This window comes from Suricata suricatta, chromosome 6, assembly GCF_006229205.1.
Source record: "Suricata suricatta isolate VVHF042 chromosome 6, meerkat_22Aug2017_6uvM2_HiC, whole genome shotgun sequence".
Taxonomy (NCBI): Eukaryota; Metazoa; Chordata; class Mammalia; order Carnivora; family Herpestidae; genus Suricata; species Suricata suricatta.
In genome coordinates, this window is record NC_043705.1 from 35,945,145 (window position 1) to 35,964,118 (window position 18,974).

The 18,974-nt window shown below is 46.6% G+C and overlaps 1 protein-coding gene across 14 annotated transcripts in view; it reads right to left on the minus strand.

Annotated features, from left to right (window-relative positions):
* PPP2R2B (protein phosphatase 2 regulatory subunit Bbeta) overlaps positions 1-18,974 on the minus strand; it is a 450,154-nt gene that overhangs the window by 12,083 nt on the left and 419,097 nt on the right. The gene's annotated exons all lie outside the window — the stretch shown is intronic.

The window sequence follows — 18,974 nt, forward strand, 5'->3', positions numbered from 1 at the left end:
TCCATACCCAGTTGCAGTTACTCCTGATTCCTTTCTCCTGCAGCCCTAGTAAATGACTCATCTGTTTTCTTGTTCTATAAAATTACATAATCGGGAAATTTCTCATAAATGGAATTATACAATGTTCTCCTGTGACTGGCTACTTTTCCCCTTAGTACACTGTTATCAAGGTTCATCCTTGCTTTAGTAGATGGCTTTTGATGGCTAAATAATAACCTGTTGTATGGGTATACCACATTTGGTTTATCCATTTATCAGTTGATAAATACTTGGGTTTCTACTTTACAAATTATTCATGTACAAGCTTTTGTGTGGACATTGATTTTCCTATCTCTTAAGTCACGGTGTTTAATAGTGTTGCTTTGCTGAGCCTCAGTCTTGTCTTTTGTGTATAGTGTCCCTTTGCTCTGATATCCAGGCACTTCTCACCTTGCAGTAGCTTCAGCTGATTTCTACTTAGAGGAATAAAGGCACAGCCCCACAGTTGGACAACAAAGCCCATCAAAAGCTGCTGTAACATGTCGATCTTGATTTTGAACTTTTCTGGTTCAAACAATGTACAGAATATATCTTAGGTATATTTTGAGTGTTTCCATTTCTATGCCTGATTATTCTGTCTTCACAGACTCATATTCTGCTGGACTTCTATGCCTCATCTTTCACATACCATCTTTGCCTTAAATGATTTTTTCATGGAAGCCCCCCACACTTGGTCTGCCCCCCTTATTTAGCAACCTGTATGTTTGTCTTACTGAAATTGCAATGTGAACTTCTTTTTGGTTTTTCTTTGTACTTAAAGTTGCACACAAATGTTCAATAAAGATGTGTTGCTTGATTAGAACCAAAGCTAGATAAATGAATGAATACTTTGCCATCTGGGTGCTCAGCATGTAAGATGCACAGTTACATGCATTTGCCCATACTTATTTTTAACCTATAATAATAGCAACGGAGTATGGTTTCACTTAACAAGTGTTCAGATCACAGTTTTAGGCTAAACCAAACACCAGCCTGCAGGTTACTTGTTTAACACGCCCTCCAGGGATTTCTCTTTCCTACCTGCTCTGCACAGTCAGTCAGTATCAAATTCTATGTAGAAAACCCAAGACTACAATGAGTCCTCTTTCAAACCTTGTTGGAATAGGCAAACCAAAATCCTCATTTTCATGTAACCATTTAAGAGAACAACAAAAACCCCTCATCAATCAGAACTGAACTTGAGAATTAAACCCAAAGGAACAGAAAAACCTCTTGGATTTTAATCAAGCATTAATGAACGCCCCTGGCCTTGAGAACTAGATTTTCACATTAGTTTTCCTTCAAGGGAATCTCATTAAGACGGAACGTAACAAAGAGCAGGCAAGCCCCATGACAACATCTCCATAGACAAGTGGGAGCCTCAAGCTTGGTCATCTCCACCTGATGCCCCTGCAGTAAATGGGAAGGGATGAGCAAACTGTGCTCTGGAGTCCATCAATGTCTGCCTCTGTCACTTAGCAGCTTTTCACATTTTATTTACTACTCCAAGATTCAGTTTTCCCAGCTGCAGAACGGGGATGCATATTGCTGGGAACATATGATTGGCACATTGTAGGTTCTCAATAAATGTCAGGAGCTATTTCTATCCTCATTAGCATGCAATGCTTCTCCATCAGCCAATCGCATTTTATTTGAGACTGAGACTCCGGGACTGAGGACTACGGAAATTGTGGGCTATTTAAATGACGTCAAAAATGTTTACAAGGTTATACCTAGCAATCTGTTCTCCACACACGTGGGATGCCACTGTAGCAACCTTGTGAAGGCCGAAAATGACAGCCCCAGAAGATGGAGGTGAAATGAAAGATGACAATTATTTCATCAGCCCGTTACCAATTCTTCTGTTTGACACAGAGGGCAGGCTATAGATACTGTGCTGGCCAGTACAGCACTTTGCACCTTATTCCATGTCTATGAATAGCCAAGACCATGACTTATTTTCATTCATTCAGCAGCAACACTGAATAGTACTGATAATTACTCTTGTGAATGCCTCTCTAAGGCAGAGAGAGGTTTTGTCACCTGGGGACAACACAGACCGAGGTACAGCGGCATTTTGGATTCAGATGTAGTGGACTTCCAGGTCCTTGTTCTTAACCATGAATCAATTCTGCCTTGCATCATGTGCAAGGTCTTATTTTAGTAGCTGTAAGACAGTAACCAGGCTATCATCTACAGACAATCACAGACGCACAAAGCTGCAAGGCTCTTTGCCCCCTAGTTATGACACTAAATATTTTAAATTGTGTATTAATTAGAGGACAGTGAGTGGACAGGCTCTTAATGATACCTTGTCCTATTCCATCTTTTTTTTTTTAAATAAAAGCCAAAGTCCTCAAAAGAATAAACTCTTTTCAAATACTTATGGAACACAATTTCTACACAATGGGCTGATGGGTTCAAGCCTTTCACCATCATCAGCAAGCATAGGTTGGGGACCTCAGGACTTTGTATGATGCTGTGAAGATGCCTACAAGAAGCCCAGACCATCAGGCCATCTCTCACACTTGCATTCTTTAAGTTTCTTTATTTTTAGAGAGATAGCACAAGCAGAGGAGTAGCAGAGAGAGAGAGGAGAGATGATCTCTGTGCTGACAGCAGTGAGCCCGAAGCGGGGCTCCAACTCACGAACTGCAAGATCATGACCTGAGCCAAAGCCAGATGCTTAACCGACTGAGCCACCCAGGTGCCCCTCACCTCTGCATTCTAATGTCTGTAGCCTGACAGCAATGAGGCAACCCTTCCTCCAGCTGCCCTCCTTTTCCAGTTTATATGCATTGGCCTTCAATATATTTTGTGTCTCCTAATATGCAAGCTCTATGAGGGGAGGGATTTTTGTCTGTTTTGTCCTGCTGTATTCCCTGAAGCATAGGACATGCTCAGTAAATATATTAGATGAATGAATACTGATAAGTATTATTTTCCTGTAAAAAATGACTTATCTGTTAATTCAACAGGTCCTGAAAGGAACCTATCACAGCAATGCTTTATTCACCTCAAATGTTTCAATTCCTTGAAAAGTATGAAAAAATATATTCCATAGGAAGTCATCTACATTACCTAGAACATTCTAATGAAAAGTTTTTTTTGGATGGATATATTGCCAGGCCCTGGACTACATACCAAAGACACAAAGAATAAGACAGATCCAGTTCTACTCACACGGAACTCACAGGCTAGAAGAGACAAATATTACACAATCATACATTTTTAGCTATAAGACATGAATAAGTGAGATTTTACCACATTATCAGAGGAAAGAAAGGAGCCAGTGGAATACAAACGGAGTATCACTGTGTGGTCCATGTGATTTACTAAACACGTGATGCAAAAGGATCCAGTGCTTGAGTAGACCTCTTGGAAACCTTTGGCTTAGCATAAAAATCCTGCTGACCGGCGGGCGCCTCGGTGGTCAGCTGAGCATCCAGTTCCTGATTTCAGTCGTCATTTCAGGGTCACGGGATCCAGGCCTGCATCAGGCTCCACGCTAAGAGTGGAATGTGCCTATGCTTCTCCCCCTCTCTGCCCCTCTCTCCCACTCGTGCTTTCTCTCTGCTTCTAAAAAAAAAAAAAGGTCCTGCTGACCTACATGGTTTCCAACTAGCTTCTAGACGACAAAGACATCAGGAGCAGGAAAGAAGAGACCTATGATGGAGAGAAGAACTTTGCTCCCTTGGTGAGGAAGCACTTTTGATGACAATCCTAACAGTCCAGACGGAGGCACTGGGGAAGGGTCACATTTGCCAACAGGGAGCTGGTGTCTCAGAGACCCCAATGACAACACTCACAATAGTGGCAACATCTTCTATCATTTCTTGGTCCTTGTGCTTTGCACACCTTATCCCATTTATTGCTCAAACTTCTCAGGAAGGTCTTCTCCCTGCCCTTACTTATTGACAAGACAGATCAGGAAAGGCTTAGGAGCTTGCTCAGGATGACACAGCTAGTGAGCCGTAGATATGGGCTTTACTCTTACACTGTCTCCACCACCATGCCTTCCCTCGCTCTGCCAACATCATCTCTCCAGTGTTCTCTCTGACGGGCTCTCTGATGTTCTATGTCCCTGTGAGATTCCGCTTCCATGACTCGGCTCCTTTTTACTTCTTCCTGTGCCCATCAAGCCACCTTGGGATACTGGAAAGGCCATCAGCCTGGGAGTGAGGGATGCTATGTTGGAAACCAGGCTGGACACAAATTAGCCGCTTGTAATAATACCTATTCTCTGTTACACTGGGTGCTTTGCATATATTAACCTATTCACAATTCACAGGTGTTATTTCCCTTTTGGACAAATCAGTCGGGTCAGTAAACTCAGGAATGGATTCTACTGCTCGGAGAAGGCAGAGTAAAGATTTTCACTTGGTCTGTTGCCAGCCTACGCTTTAAACCTCTGATCTGGCTCTGGTTTCAATGGCTGGACCACCATCAGCTCTCTGGAACAGTTTTCTTGTCTGGAATATGAAAGAGCCTGGACTGTCTACCATGTGCCTCCCACCGTTCAGATGATAAGCTCTGCAAATTCCAGTGATCTTGTCTTTTAATTTCCCTCGACCAATGCCCAGGATTCCAGACTAGCCTTCCTAAGGAGACTCCAGCAGAACACCCAGGAATGTGTCAGGGATTCCAGATTCTGAGGTCAAAAGAGCCTGGGAAACTCCTACTCAATTTTGGGGGTTGACATTGCAATTAGCCTATTAAAGGTGCTGGGAAGTCCCGCAGGCAGAAAGAAATTATTCTCTAGGAATCCAGGTTTCTCAACTTTTGCAGTATTCAATTTTGGGACCAATAATTCTCTGTTGTTGGGGCATGGCAGGATGTTTTTAGCAACATCCCTGGCCTCTGCCCTTAAGTCCCCAAGCCCTGGGTGGGACAACCAAAAAGTCTTCAGATATTGTCCACTGCGGCTTGGGACGGCATGGCTGCTCCTGGTTGAGAACCACTGCTTTGTCCACCTTTGGATCTTATTGGATCATTTTGGATCATACCTCCTCCCTCCCCACCATGTATCTATATCTGTATCTGTCTATATATCTGTCTCCACCTCTCTCTCTCTCTCTCGATATATATATATAGATATCTTGCAGGCTGGAGTTTCTCTAGTACAGAGTTCCTCTGGGGAGCTACAATGCCATAGGGAAAAGCAACCAACACTTCTTTTAAGTTCCACATGCTGTACCAGGTGTCCAGTGCAGAAAGAGTTTTCTGTTACTACATGTGCAGATATGAATACGTCTGCATGGGATGGAGAGTATTAATCTTCGTGGTACTTGGCTCAGTGCTGATCACCTGACAGAACTCAGATGACAGGGTCATTGAAGCGCATATCAGAATCCCAGGGAAGAGGTGATGCAACAAGACAGGCAAAGAACTACGAGAAAACTGCTGAGTTTGGGGGAACCTAAGAGCTAAGACCACCTGCATTCCAATGGGGACGAAGGCAAGAGGAAAAATGGCACGTATCTGTGGTGGGCTCCGGGCTGGGAGAAGAGAGGACGGACGGAAACCAGTTTGAAAAAGTGGTTCCTGCATGGGGCTCCTTGCACCGGCCCTCACAGTGGCCACTGCGCAGGAGCTCATGGCCGCGGTGTGAGGGCTGGGATCGCAGGTGGTCCCAGGCTTGTCGGGCCTGGGCTGACGTCCAGCTCGGTGGCTTATAAGTTATGAAGCCTTGGGCAAGTGGCTTGCTTTCTTCCACGCTTCATGTTCCTTATCTGGCACGTGAGGATGAGAGGAGGAGCTAGCTACCTTGTAGGGTAGCTGTGGGACAGATGAGATGGGTCTTTCCTATGGATCACAGCACCATGCCTGTACCCAGAGTAACGGGGAAGACTGCAGGGCACAAGCAGGTGGTGCTCAGGGAGTGTGTCTCTTCCTACTGGAATCAGATCGTAAGCGCTACCAGTCGTGAGATCGATTTCTAGGTCTTCTAACTGGGCTTGGACACAGACACACAATAGCTTGTCAGGACTATCACTTGGAACATAACCTTCCTCAGTAAGGTGGCTGGGATTTGGTGCTGAATAGCCTCGCCAGCACCTTGGCTGGGATGACTCCAGCAGAGGAGATGGAGAATAAAGGAAGCAAGGCAGGCAGCTGTGAAGGTCTGTTCACGACGAGAGAGGCACAGACTCAATCACGCACAGGGTTTTAAATTGCTCACTTCTGCTGACATTTCTTCTGTGGAGAAGTGCAGCTGGCATGCTGCTCTGTGTGGAGACATGGCTGACAATGTCCCCATAATGGGGACACAACTACAGAGTGAGGCAGATGGCAATTTTCCTTCAGAGATATGCAGGCAACCGTTTTGCCCCCGGAGAGAAAAGGCTCGGCAATTGAGATGCAAGCTGATGATTTTTACTATACAGAAGACGCATCCCGTGATTTTGCCCAAAGAGAGAAATGGCCAATAATTTCCCCATGGAGGGTCAGAACTCCCATGGACTGGGAATGCTGGCCTTCATCCAGCTGAGGCCAGTGAGAGAAGTCTAAGATTTAATTAGTGGCTACTAATGACACAGTCCCCAGACATGGGCTGCGGAATGGGAAAAACATGAACTGAGGAGGGGTGTAGAGAGAGGGGGATACAGAATCTGAAACAGGTTCCAGAATCCAAGCTGTCTGCACAGAGCCCAATATGGGACTCAATCTTACAGACTGTGAGATCATGACCTGGGCCAAAGTCGGCCGCTTAACAGACGGAGCCACCCAGGTGCCCCTAGGAGTTTGCTTTTTATACAGCCCTTTATTAAGTCTACAAATAGTTTTCAACTGTGAACACTGTAGCAACACAAGGCATAACATCATGGAGACTAAGCGATGAATCTAGAAGAGATTATGTTGGTCCCTGACTTTTGTATACCTTTTCAAAATACTCCAGCACATATGATACTTCATAAATAGATCTTTGAAAAAATAATCATCCAGAGTTAGGAAATAATGAGTCAAAAAGTTGTATTTTTTTTTTTTTCCAGAGAGTGGGGAAATGAGACAGTGTGATGGGACCTGATCTGGCTGAGGTGGTGGGGGAAGCTTCCTAACAGGCTGGAGCTTGGAAGATCAGTACACACCAGGCAGCTCGGAGGTTAACAGACCTCCTCTGTAAAGGGCCCGAGAGCAAGGATTTCAAGATTTCAGGGCCATTTGGTCATTGCGGCAGCCACCGTAGCACGAAAGCACACACCATGTGTAAACAGATGACTAAGTGTCCCCATACAGCTCTCTTGATGGACTTTGAAATTTAAATTTCATCTAATTTTTTTAAAAAAAAGTTTGTTTTGAGAGAAAGAGTGCAGACACACACTCATGCGAGTGAAGGAGGGGCAGAGAGAGAGAGGGAGAGAGAATCCCAAGCAGGCTCTGTGCTGTTAGCACAGACCCTGACGCAGGACTTGGTCCCATGGTCATGAGATTGTGACCTGAGCCCGTACCAAGAGCTGGACACTTTACCTGACAGAGCCACCAGGTGCCCCTCACCTATTTTTTACATGTCATAAAACAGTATGGTTCTTTTTCATTCAATCCTTTAAAGATGCAAAATCCTCATTCTTCATGAAAGATGTACAAAAACAGATGGTGGGGCAGATTTGGCCTGGAGGCCAGGCTGATGTTGAGGGGATGGGGGTGCTCCTAGGCTAGACAGGAGCCAGGGTATTTCAGGGGGACAGTGGGATCCGAGGACCCCTGCTGGCAGAGAGGCACCGGGTGGCAGGCCTGCAAGATCAGATCACGGCTTAGTAACTGCAAATTGCTTTCCTCCCGTCTGTCTGCCAGGCTGGAAGTGGAGAAGCAAATGGACTTTGGAGTCAGACATACTCAGCTCGCACCCAGACCCTGCCATTTTATAGGCCACACTGTCTCTTCTGATTTTCTATATAACATTCTGAGATTCAGATTTCTTACCTTTAAAATGCAGACATTGGGGTGCCTGGGCAGCTCAAACATCTGATTCTTGATTTCACCTTAGGTCGTGATGTCACGATTCATGGATCTGAGCCTCACATCAAGTTTTCTGCTGTCAGCCCCTCCCCCTCTGCCCCTCCCCCACACACTCTCCCTCTCTCTCTCTCTCACAAATAAACATTAAAAAATAAAATTAAGATATTATTTTAAGAATCAAAAAGGAGAAAAGCAGACGGGACACCAACAGTAGTGCCTGGCACATGGCCAGAAGTCAACCAACACTAGTGTCACACGCTATTCAACCAATGTGCACTGAGTGCCGATAGGTATAAGGCACTTTGACAGGTGCAGGGGTTAGACGGCAAGATAGATGAGGACCCTGTGCTCTTGCTTCTTTCTTTCTTCAACAAGGAGGGGGCCCATTTCCTTATCATGCCTGGGAGCTTTTTATTAAAGAAAGAAAAGATGCTTGTTGCTCTCTGGTAGGTAGAAAAGGTTTCTTGAGCCAAAGATGTCCACACTCTAATTCCCAGAAGCTGTGATGATCTTACAAAACCAAAGGGAATAAAGGTGGATAGTTACCTGAAATTAAACTAGGGGAGAATATACTAGACTATCTGGATGCCCCCCCATCTAATGATGAGGGTCCTTATACAGGAAAGAAGAGGCAGGAAAGTTTGTGTCCGAAGGATGCAGTGGAAAGAGTCTCCACCGCCATCTTTGGATCAGAAACTGGAGGAAAGGGGCGGGGCCAAGGGCTGGGGGCTGTCTTTAGTATCTGGAAGAGGCAAGAGAACAGATTCCCCCAACGGAGTCTCTAGAAAACGACGTAGTCCTGCAGGCATCTTGAATTTAGCCCAGTGAGACACATTCTGGACTTGTGACCTTCAGAACTCTAGGTGTGTATTCGTTAAGGTCACTACATTTACTATGTTTGTGGTAATTCATTATGGCACAATAGGAAATTGACACCCTGAGTTCTTCAAACGATCAACAATGAAAGGGAAGAGTCTGCATGCTCTCTTGCTTGACCCATCTCTGGGAAGCTGGTCTGATGTCCCTGGGCCTGGTGGCAGCTCTCTGTCCCCCTGTGGGTCCCCGAGGAGCCCGTTCCCTATCAGCAGCTGCTCCGCCACAGCTGGCCTGGAAAGCAAGCCCGCATGGGTGGTGATGGGTTTGCTGCTCTCTAGGGAGCAGGTGAGCCACCACGGCTCAGCCACCTTCTGTCTCCTCCCTGCATTCCCGCCACTGCCCCGCTGCTGCTGTACTCAGAGGCTGCCACAGTCCAGGGAAACCAGAACAGAGCAGCTGTGAAGACAAGCCAGGTGGCCCAGACCCCATGAGGAATTAGCCTGAGACAACTTGTGATCCCACTGTGTGCTGGACAATTCTTCCCAAAGCAGTGCCACCTCACTGCAAGACACCTACAGTGAGTGCCCACTGCCAAGAGCCAGCAGTTCTGCCTCTTCAGGCCGGCATTCAGGGCCCTTTGTATCAAGCCTGAGATCAGCACTATAGTGTTACTGACCCTTTCGGTTCTGCTCAAGTACTCCCCGGTGGCCTCACTGGCCTCATCATTTGCACCAACGTCAGCGAGCGCCTCCTTCCACTGGCCAGGCACGTGGTGATACAGATGAAGCAGGCGTGGGCTCACCACAGGGAGTGGCAGGACTGTGGCAAACTACAGTGTCCAGGGCCTATAAAGAGGGCAGTTTCCACGCGGCTCCAGCTGATGGCTGCCATGTGGTAACTTGGGTCCAGCAGAGCCAGACCGTCTCATTTGTAAAGTCTAGATTTTTGTGAGGAATCCAGATGTTTCATTGTTAGCAACCAGTTAAAAAATTGTAGTGTGTGGTCAAACAAAAGCCACATTTCAGCCATGTGGGCTGTGGTTTGTGGCCTATGGTTTACGTGCTGTCACAACAATGACCAGTGTTTGTGCTGCACTCAGCAGGCCCTAGCACCTGATGCACACTCGCCCCTGCCTGACTGAGTTTGGACTGCTCCTGCAGAACACAATAGATGGGAGGTTTATTAATAACACAAAGAGCTCACAGCTCTTTTTTTTTTTTGAGAGACAGAGAGAGACAAAGAGAAAATAGAGAGAGAATGAGTCCATGAGTGGGGGAGAGCAGCAGAAGGGAAGAGAATCTTAGAATCTGAAGCTGGCTCTGCACTCAGTGGGAAGACGGATGCAGGGCTCTATACCATACCCCTGGGATCATGACCTAAGTCAAAATTAAGAGTCAGATGCTCAACCCTCTGAGCCATCCAGATGCCCCAAGTGCTCACAGTTCTAGAGGCTGCAAATTTGAGAGTAAGGTGCCACCATGATCAGGCTCTGGAGAGGGCCCCCTTTTGGCTTGTGAATGACCATGGTCTGATTGCAGCATCCATATGCTGGAGCGGGTGAGAGAGCTCTCTGGGGTGGGCTTGTCTGTCAGGGCATGAATCCCATACGTGTGGGTTCTATCCTGGTGATGTAATTACCAGCAAAGGAACCCCCTTTCACACTGGGGGTTAGGATTTCAATGTATGAATTCTGAAGGACTACATCCAGTCCAGGATGCCACCTCTCTCTGCCTTCCCATGCTTCCTGTTCCACTTTCTGGGCTTGCTGTCTCTTCTAAGAAACCTTCTTTGACCACGTCAGCCTACTATGTGCTTTCCTTCCTCTTGCTGGGTAATTCGGCCCCCCTATCTATTTATCCCTGTTCTTTAAAAAACATATGTATTCGTTCAGGATTCACAAGGAGCTAAGCAATCCTAGTGCAGGGGGCAGGGGTGGGGGAAGGGACAGGCCCCAAAGAAGGGGGGGGGCAGTAGCGATGGCAGCCTCTGGTACCTGCCAGGCACTGTCCAGGGCAAGAATGGTCGGCCTCTCCCAGCTGAGGAATCGGGAACCAGAGAGACTGGGACCACGTGCTCCCTGAGTGAGGACAGCGTCTTAGAGCCTCATTAGCTCTGGGGTTAGACATTTATCATGAAGGGGCCTCCGTTGAAATCTGTGATCTAAAGAGCAGGGAGGCGAGAACCTGTGTGGCTGAGAGCGCACCTGCCAATCTAATGGCTGGGTCTGGGATAACACCCACAGACAAGCTTATTCATTGGGCCCGTTTATCCTTCCTTTGTGAGGAATAATCACTGATTAGCCAAGCTGGGCTGGTGCCTTTCTGAGAACTGTCATTCTGGAAAGATGTCGAGCGGAGATTTCTGAGCACATTCTCTCCAGCCCACAGCAGTAAAAGGAGGCAGCTCCCGTCCAGACAAGATGATGATTTGGCAGTGGGTGTCTCGACAGGAGCCTAATGAAGAAATCTGCTAACGGCTTTACAAGTGCTTGCATTTGTTTTTTCCCCTGCAGTATAACCTCTCTGGGTTATACTGGGCCAGTAGCAAAGGCATCCATGGGTCCTTTTGCCTCCCATCATGGAAGTACACATTCTTGGAGCCACTGGGCTCCCAAAACAGAACGACAGTGTCTTCAGTTCCCTGGGTGCACTCTACGTGACAGGCTAGAGACTTCTTGTCTCCCCCTTCTCTCTCCCTCTAAATTTGTTCCCAGCAGGAATCTTGGTGCAGCTGCTACAAGAGAAGCTTGAGCTCCCTGGGGAGGCTCTGCCCAAGTGGAAGGGACTGTATGTGGTGTGTGGTTGTTATTAGGGGTGACTGGTGGGCAGCTGGTTGTCATGGCACCACAGACGCCAGGGCTGCACTCCCAAGATGTCACCATTTTCCAGGCTGGATACATAATCAATGCAATGAGAGGCATGAACACGGAGAGGGAGAGAGGGGCGGCTCCCCACTGACAGTAATCTCTTTGCAAAGTGAGGGGTTCACGGCTGAGCAGGGCGGTCCCGCCGGATATGGGCCAAGCAGCTCCTGGAGAGAAATCTGCTGTAGGCTGGTTATTGCTTCATGGTGTTCTCACGGCTCCAGTGCCACGCCTGTATTCCCAGCACTGCTTTCTACACAAAAACAATGTTCCTAACCCACTGACAGTCAGACAGGGTCTTGAACGTTCCTGGAGCATGCGGACATCACGTAGTAATAGCTACCATGTTGGAGTACGTCCGCCAGGCCCTGTGCTAAACTCTACATATGCAGCTGTCCATCCCATTCTCATGACATTTCTGTTTCACAGATGAAGACAGGAGGGTCCGAGCATCGGCTGCCCCTAGCGTGGGCTGCACAGAGGCAGAGCTAGAATGTAAATCCAGCCTCAGCTACCTGGGCCACTATGGGTCCAGACTACTACTGTTCTCTGGTCCCATGGCGAGAAAGGGCAACCCTTCAATCTGCACAGGACAGACACCAGAGCGTAGGGTCCCAGTCAAATGAATCAGAATGGTCTAACCAATCATTGTGTGCAGAGCATTAACCAGAGCAGAGATGTCTCTCTATAGACCTAACACAGAATGCCAGGGGCGATGTGGGGAATAGTCACCCAATTTGCTGAGCACCTCTTTCTTTACCTGCTGGCCACCCTGCTCTCCTATTCCTTACTGGCTCCACCCATACCACCCATACCATCACCACACGGGCTCCCCTTCCCCTCCAAGGAGTCTCCGGGACCCTGAAGCCTCTGTGCTCTGATGCAGAGAGAGAATGTGTTTTGTAATCACTGTAGAAAACAAAGGCTGTGTCCCTCAGCAAGTACTTTTGCTTACTGGCTTGGTCATGGGGAATGAGGGACACTCTGCATCCTGCTCTTGTTCTGAATTGGGCTGAACACTGAGCGGTCTCTGCACTGTTACTCATGCTCTTCCCTGCACGGCACTCTAGGCGCCCGATGAGTAGATGCACAGGGAACATGGGAGCCATGGTTGGTTGATGTCCTGAAAGCCAGACCTTGCCAGTGGAACGCCTGAGCCCTTCCCCGCTGTCCCAGGACCCGGCTCACCCAGCCACCACCCCGTCTGGCCTGGTGAGGCAACAGTGGGAAGTATTTCTAGGCATCCTTTCTCAACACCTTCGGCCACAGGCTGCAGACCTGGGTTTGAATCTAGGCTCTACCTATGACTAGATCTTTGACTTTGCATAGGTTACTTGCTTTTCTTGAGTCTATTTTCTCAACTCTAAGTCTGAGCTCATGGACTGTTGGGATAATAACAAAATACTAATAAATACTGAGTGCTTTCTGTGGGCCAGGCATTATCTCACTACTTCCTCATCACAATCATATAATGCAGGGGCCATTTCTGTTCCTATTTTGTAGAGGGAGACACTGAGGCTTACAGAGGTTAAGTGCAAATGTTAGGTCCACATTATCCACCCCGGGTTTGACTGATCCTAGAGCCACGGCTGTAGTGGATCCCCTTTCCATCCTCATTAAAGCCCAGTTTCCAAACCACAAGATTCTCACCAATACCTATAACTAGTCTTTATGATTTATCTTCAAGCACCTCAACAGAGCTGGGAACTCGATGTCAGAAAGCTATTAGCTACACTGCTTCCTCTTCCACTCCCTGTCCCCTCTTCACCCTCCCACCGGCACCCCACACCCCATCTCCCTCTGGGCCGATTCAGAAACAATCATTTCTTTCCCTGAACTTAGGGAGAAGAGCTCTTATGTTCCGACCAGGACACAAAAGTCAGAACATCACAAGACCTAACGATATCACCCTTGAAGCTGCTTATTACATATAACTTGGTATTAAGTTATACATTATTTTGTACTACAGTCTGTTTTTCAGACCACAGATGTTTCAGGAAAACTTTTAGGAGGAAAGCATAGAACTGAGAGAATTCTGAGTTTTAGTGCATTTGACTTTCTAACACCCTAATGCCTTCCTTTACATCCTTGGGTCCTGTGAGACACACAGTGCATTCTAGCTTATAAACAAGTCTCATATCATTCATTCATTCATGGAGCATGATGTACTCTGCAGGATATGTCAAGTGCTGTTCCAGGAATGCTTCTGCTACTCCATGACCTCCTCAGGTGCAAGCAGTCACGTGCTATATTAACACACATTCGTATTTTGGTGGCTCTACAACCACACGAATACAGAAGAATCTCAGTAAACAGGGACTGGCTCTGATTTGGAACTTTGGGGGAACACCCAGATACACTGAGGATGGCATTTGGCATCACAGTTCCTTTTGTCAACGTAACATGATATTCGGCATAAATGCTACACAGTCAGCATTTTCTCTCTTGGACACTGGAAGTCTACATTTCACATTCAATTTCAAATGAACTCTCTGTTAGAAACATTCCATCGTTTCATATCCTTTCATCTAAGATAAGTCAACTGAGCCAGAGACTGCCATCTTACACCCTGTCTTTCCCATTGTGCTTGGCACAATATTTTACTCACATTTATTGACTGGTTCCTTGCTTTGTTTGATTCTCACCATCTTTTTTCTTAAGCTGGGTGATCCCATATTCTCATATGGAAACTCTTCAATGACAATTTCATTACATTATGGGGATTTTGAAATGATACCAAAATTTCAGGATGAATTAGTCGACCCCAGGATTAAGGATGCCCATCCATAAAAAATACCTATTTAAATCCTTGTGTTCAGATTAAAGATGTAAGAGAAGATATGAGCAAGTACCATTACAAGCTTTGTGGGGGTGAGCCTTCTCCCGACCTCTGGCTGCCTCTGGGCTGTGCTTGAGGACAATGGGAGGCCAGCAGGTGCTTTGAGTAATTCTGCAGATAAAGGGACCCGCACTGATGGGGCCGGATGTTGTGTGAGTGGACAGCAGATCTCACAACTCAGTTATTGATGCCACCTACTGAGCTGTCAAAATAGAATTATGTGGACTGCACAGGGGGCTCGAATTAGCCGATACACTTAAACATGGGTCAATTACACACGCGAGAGATTCCCCATCCCCTTCTCTCTCCTCCAGTGCTGGCCAAGTACTGAAGATGGCTGTATTCATTATAGGAAGAAATAAACCTGCGATAAACCCACAGTCTTTGTTGGTGTGTCAGCCTTAACTTTTCTGGGTTCTTATTTCCTCAAGCTGCAAAAAGGAAGAAATAGTCTGAACTCACAGGGTTGTGTGAAGACCAATAAGGTAACAAACAGAAAGGCTCTTTAAATGGTGAAGTGCTAAAGAACGGAAGGTATCAATATAATCATTCATACTTTTTTTCCTTTCATGAATCTTTAAGTCCACAAAATTTGTGAGTTTCTTCCTGAAACTGTCTTTCCACTAGTCTACGCCAGCTCTATTGGGGCATGTGCTCACACCAAAAAGCTGGGCACCATTCTGCATTCTTCCCTTTACCTCACCTTCCATATCTAGATTTCAAACAGGTCCTGTTAACCCCACACTCAAAGCACAGCCTGCATCAGGCCAATCTTCATGCAAGTCACTACTATTTCTTGCCTAGCACTCTTGCCTGGACCATTTGCTGCCTTTCTAACTATTCTCCCAGCATCCACTCTTCCTCCTGTTTCATTCTTTGCATAGTCAGAGTGATATATTTACAAGTCCACACATGACACTCCTTTGTGCAAGCCCTCCTAGATTTCCCCTTCTTACACACTATAAAAGTTAAGTGGCTTACCTTTGCCCTACAGGGCTACCAAGTTGCCTGACTCCAGAGTCCTGTGCATGGAATACACTGGGAGTGAGGCCCAGGGGTTGTGTGGGGTGATTCCTGAATCCTAGTGATCCCCCAGGGACTTCTAGTGAGTTTTCACTAGAGTCCTCAGTGACCCGAACTACAGCTCCTTCCAGTCCTCCTCATAAAGTAGCAACATTCAATATTTGTTAAATAAATGAATAGTGAGTTGATTACCATCATTTTAGAGGCTCCTTCTCTTCCCTTTATTTTGCCTACCTACAAATGCCAATGCATTCACAACGCTGGAAATGAGTGAACACAGATGGAGTCAACCATTCTTTAGTGTGAGCCTTCTCAGTTGTATGAAGAGAAGCCCCAAGTGCAAATTTATTGAACTGCGTGACTACAGCGCTGTTCCATAAGCATGTGCTCAGCACCTTCACTACACTAAGTGCAAAAGGGAAAAATAAAGAGCTCAGCCATAATGGAGGAACCATTTAGTGGAGAGACAGGAATGGAAATAGATAATTTCAACTCATACTATCAGGTGGTCAGATGGAAGGCACGTAGTCTTACTTGGTGAAATGTGAAGACTATGGTAGGCAGAATAATGTCTCCTCAAGGATGTCCACATCCTAGTCTCCAGAATTCAAGAATATTTTACCTTTCATGGTGGGGAATTAAGATTGCAAATAGAATTCAGACTGTGAATCAGCTGACCTTAAAATGAGATTAGTTTGGATTATCTGATTGCATGTGGTTGGAAGAGGAAGGCAGAAGAGTCATAGTGATGTGATGAGATAAGAACTTGTCCCACTGTTGCTGGCTCTCAGATAAAGGGGCCATAAGCCAAGGAATGGGGGTGGCCTTTTAGAAGTTCAAGAAAACATGATGTGGATCCTCCCCTAGAGCCTCCAAAGCAACATAGCCTGCCAACATCTTGATTTTAGCCCATTAGACCCATACCAGACTTTTGACCTACAGAACAATTAGATGATCCATTTATGTTGTATTTAGTCATGATATCTGTGGCGATTGGCTACAGCAGCCATAAGGAACTAATACACAGAGGAAGAGCTGAAGTTTCTGATATCACCTGTGGTGGGAAGGGCCAGGCTACCATAAGACCTACCCTGCCTGGGCCAATGCCTTTCCTGAGGGAAAATTTCTTCCAGATATTCTCTTGACTAAGGTTTTCCTGAACCTCAAATGCAGGATGCTTACCCAGTACCTGAGACTGCTTTGCCAGTGATGGCTTGTCATGGATGAGGAGGACAGGCAAGTTGGCTTTGAGATCTCCCAAGCCCAAAGCAGCCAGAGCTACCTAGGACATCGTGGTCAGCCTTTCCTGTTCTGTGTCTCCGGGACTACAGCCATGTGTCTGAACCAGTTTTGGCTTCACTGCCTTCTTATCCAAGACCCTAGGTGGGGAGAGGGCAGGGCCCGGGGAAGGTGTCAACTGCTAATGAATAACACTTGCCTCCAAAATTAATAAGCCTTCTAGTTCTTAGGAAAATCCACTCAACTGGAGTCTCCAGGATGACTAAGTGACAACACTGGTTAAATCAATCAAAAATGGAAATGAGGATGGGGGAAGGGAGAAGGATTCTATTTTTACTCTGTGGCTGGCTTTGGTCTTGGCTTGCTCTGTTGCGAATGGCTGCTAAGGTTGGATGGGGTAGAAACTGGATTGGGGTAGGGGGAGGGCTGGGTTTAGTGAATTCTGCTCCTTGAAGCAAGTCTCTGGCTTTTCCCAGGAAGAGGGTGTTGTCTGTGTGTTTGTAATCCTGTCATCAGGCTAAAGCATGTTAATAAAGGGCCTTGTATTTTTAAACTTAACCCTCCCTAAAATAAATACTGCTAATTGTGTCCCTAGTCAACACTGACCCCTTTGGGAAGCTGTGTCAAACCTCAGAGATTTTAAGATCCATTGCAGCTGCAGTCTTAGCTGATGTCTTCAGGCACACTCCATCAGAGACCTGGAGATTGAACCTTAGCTTTATTAAGTGACTTCGTGGTCTAGAGAAGCAGGATTCAGCAATTACATTTGTCAATGAGACAGTGGCTTTCACGTTCTCTACAAAGACAGGGTTAGTTCTGCAATGGGAAACGGTTAGGCTGGGGGATCCTGCCGATGGGGATTATATAAAATGGGGCTCCATGAAATAAATAATCTTTCTGGATATTAGCAAAAGGTCATGCGCCTTCTCCAGCTGCCAAACAGCCAGGAGAAGAAGAGGAATCAGTTATTTTCTTGGAAGCAGAAAGACTTGTGTTCAAATGTTGGCACATTCATTATGATTTTGGGAAGTGTCTTCACTTCTCTGTGGCTCGTTTGGAAATCAGAGTTACTAGTACCAATCTTCATGGGTTGTTGTGAGGCTTAAACAAGATGCGGAAGGGTTCCAAGAGGAGAGCCATCCCCCTCCACTGTACACACTTTTGGAGGAAAATGGAATTTCTGATGTGGATTTTTAGGTTGGGCATCAAACAGTACCCCATTTGCAATGGAACTCGGGCTATTTCCCCAATGAGTATTTACTAAAACATCTCAGACTTTATAGCCTAACTTACTTGTATCTTTCCCCTACCATGTTAGAGGATCGGATTATCTCCACACCAGTCTCATGATAGCAGATGTAAGCGCACTGCTGGGTTGATGACAACCGTCCCTAGACGGACAGCCTGTCGTGTTTGCATGTGAAGGAGGGAATTTCGGTGGCCAAATCTCAAGCTGCAGATTTGCTAGTGCAGAAGGACCTTGTTCCTGGAATAGAGTGACTGAGGGCAGTGGACTCGCTGGTGGAGCCAGTGCAAGGGTTTTGAGGCTACAGAGACACCATCACTGCTGCGGACAGGGGCCCTGGCTCCTTACCTTGGCCTTCTCTGTGCTCTTGGCTTATACACCACTCCTCCCCAACCCTTGTTCTCCCCTAACCCCCATTCCCCTCTTAGCTCCCTGCCAGCTCATATCAGCCTCTTGTAAAAGATTGCCTCTTCTTCCCCCTCACCCCACCGGTAAATGTTGGTGTGCCTCCATCCTGTACTGTCCACTCCTCCCCATTTACACCCTCTCTCCTAAGCGACTTCACCCCATCTCCTGGCTTTAAATATCATAACAGCTCATGACTCATCAATTCTACCTTCAGCCCAGACCTCTCTTCTGAATTCCAGACTCAGGTGTCCGTTTGTTGCAGACTTCTCTAAGTGGGCGGATGGGAGGCCTCTCAATCTGGCACATTGGAAAGAGGACACTTGGTTTTTCCCTGTCAACCTGTTCCTTCCTCAGTCTCCTCATCTCAGTGGACATCACCACTATGCCCTCAGTTGCTCAAGACCAAAACCTATGAGTTAGCTTACCCTCGTCTCTTTCTATACCTTTACACTGAGGAGAGGGGCAGAGGGGGAGAGAGGGAGGGAGAGAGAGAGGGAGAGAGAGAGAAGAGAGAAGAGAGAGAGGAGAGAGAGAGAAGAGAGAGAGAAAAGAGAGAGAGGAGAGAG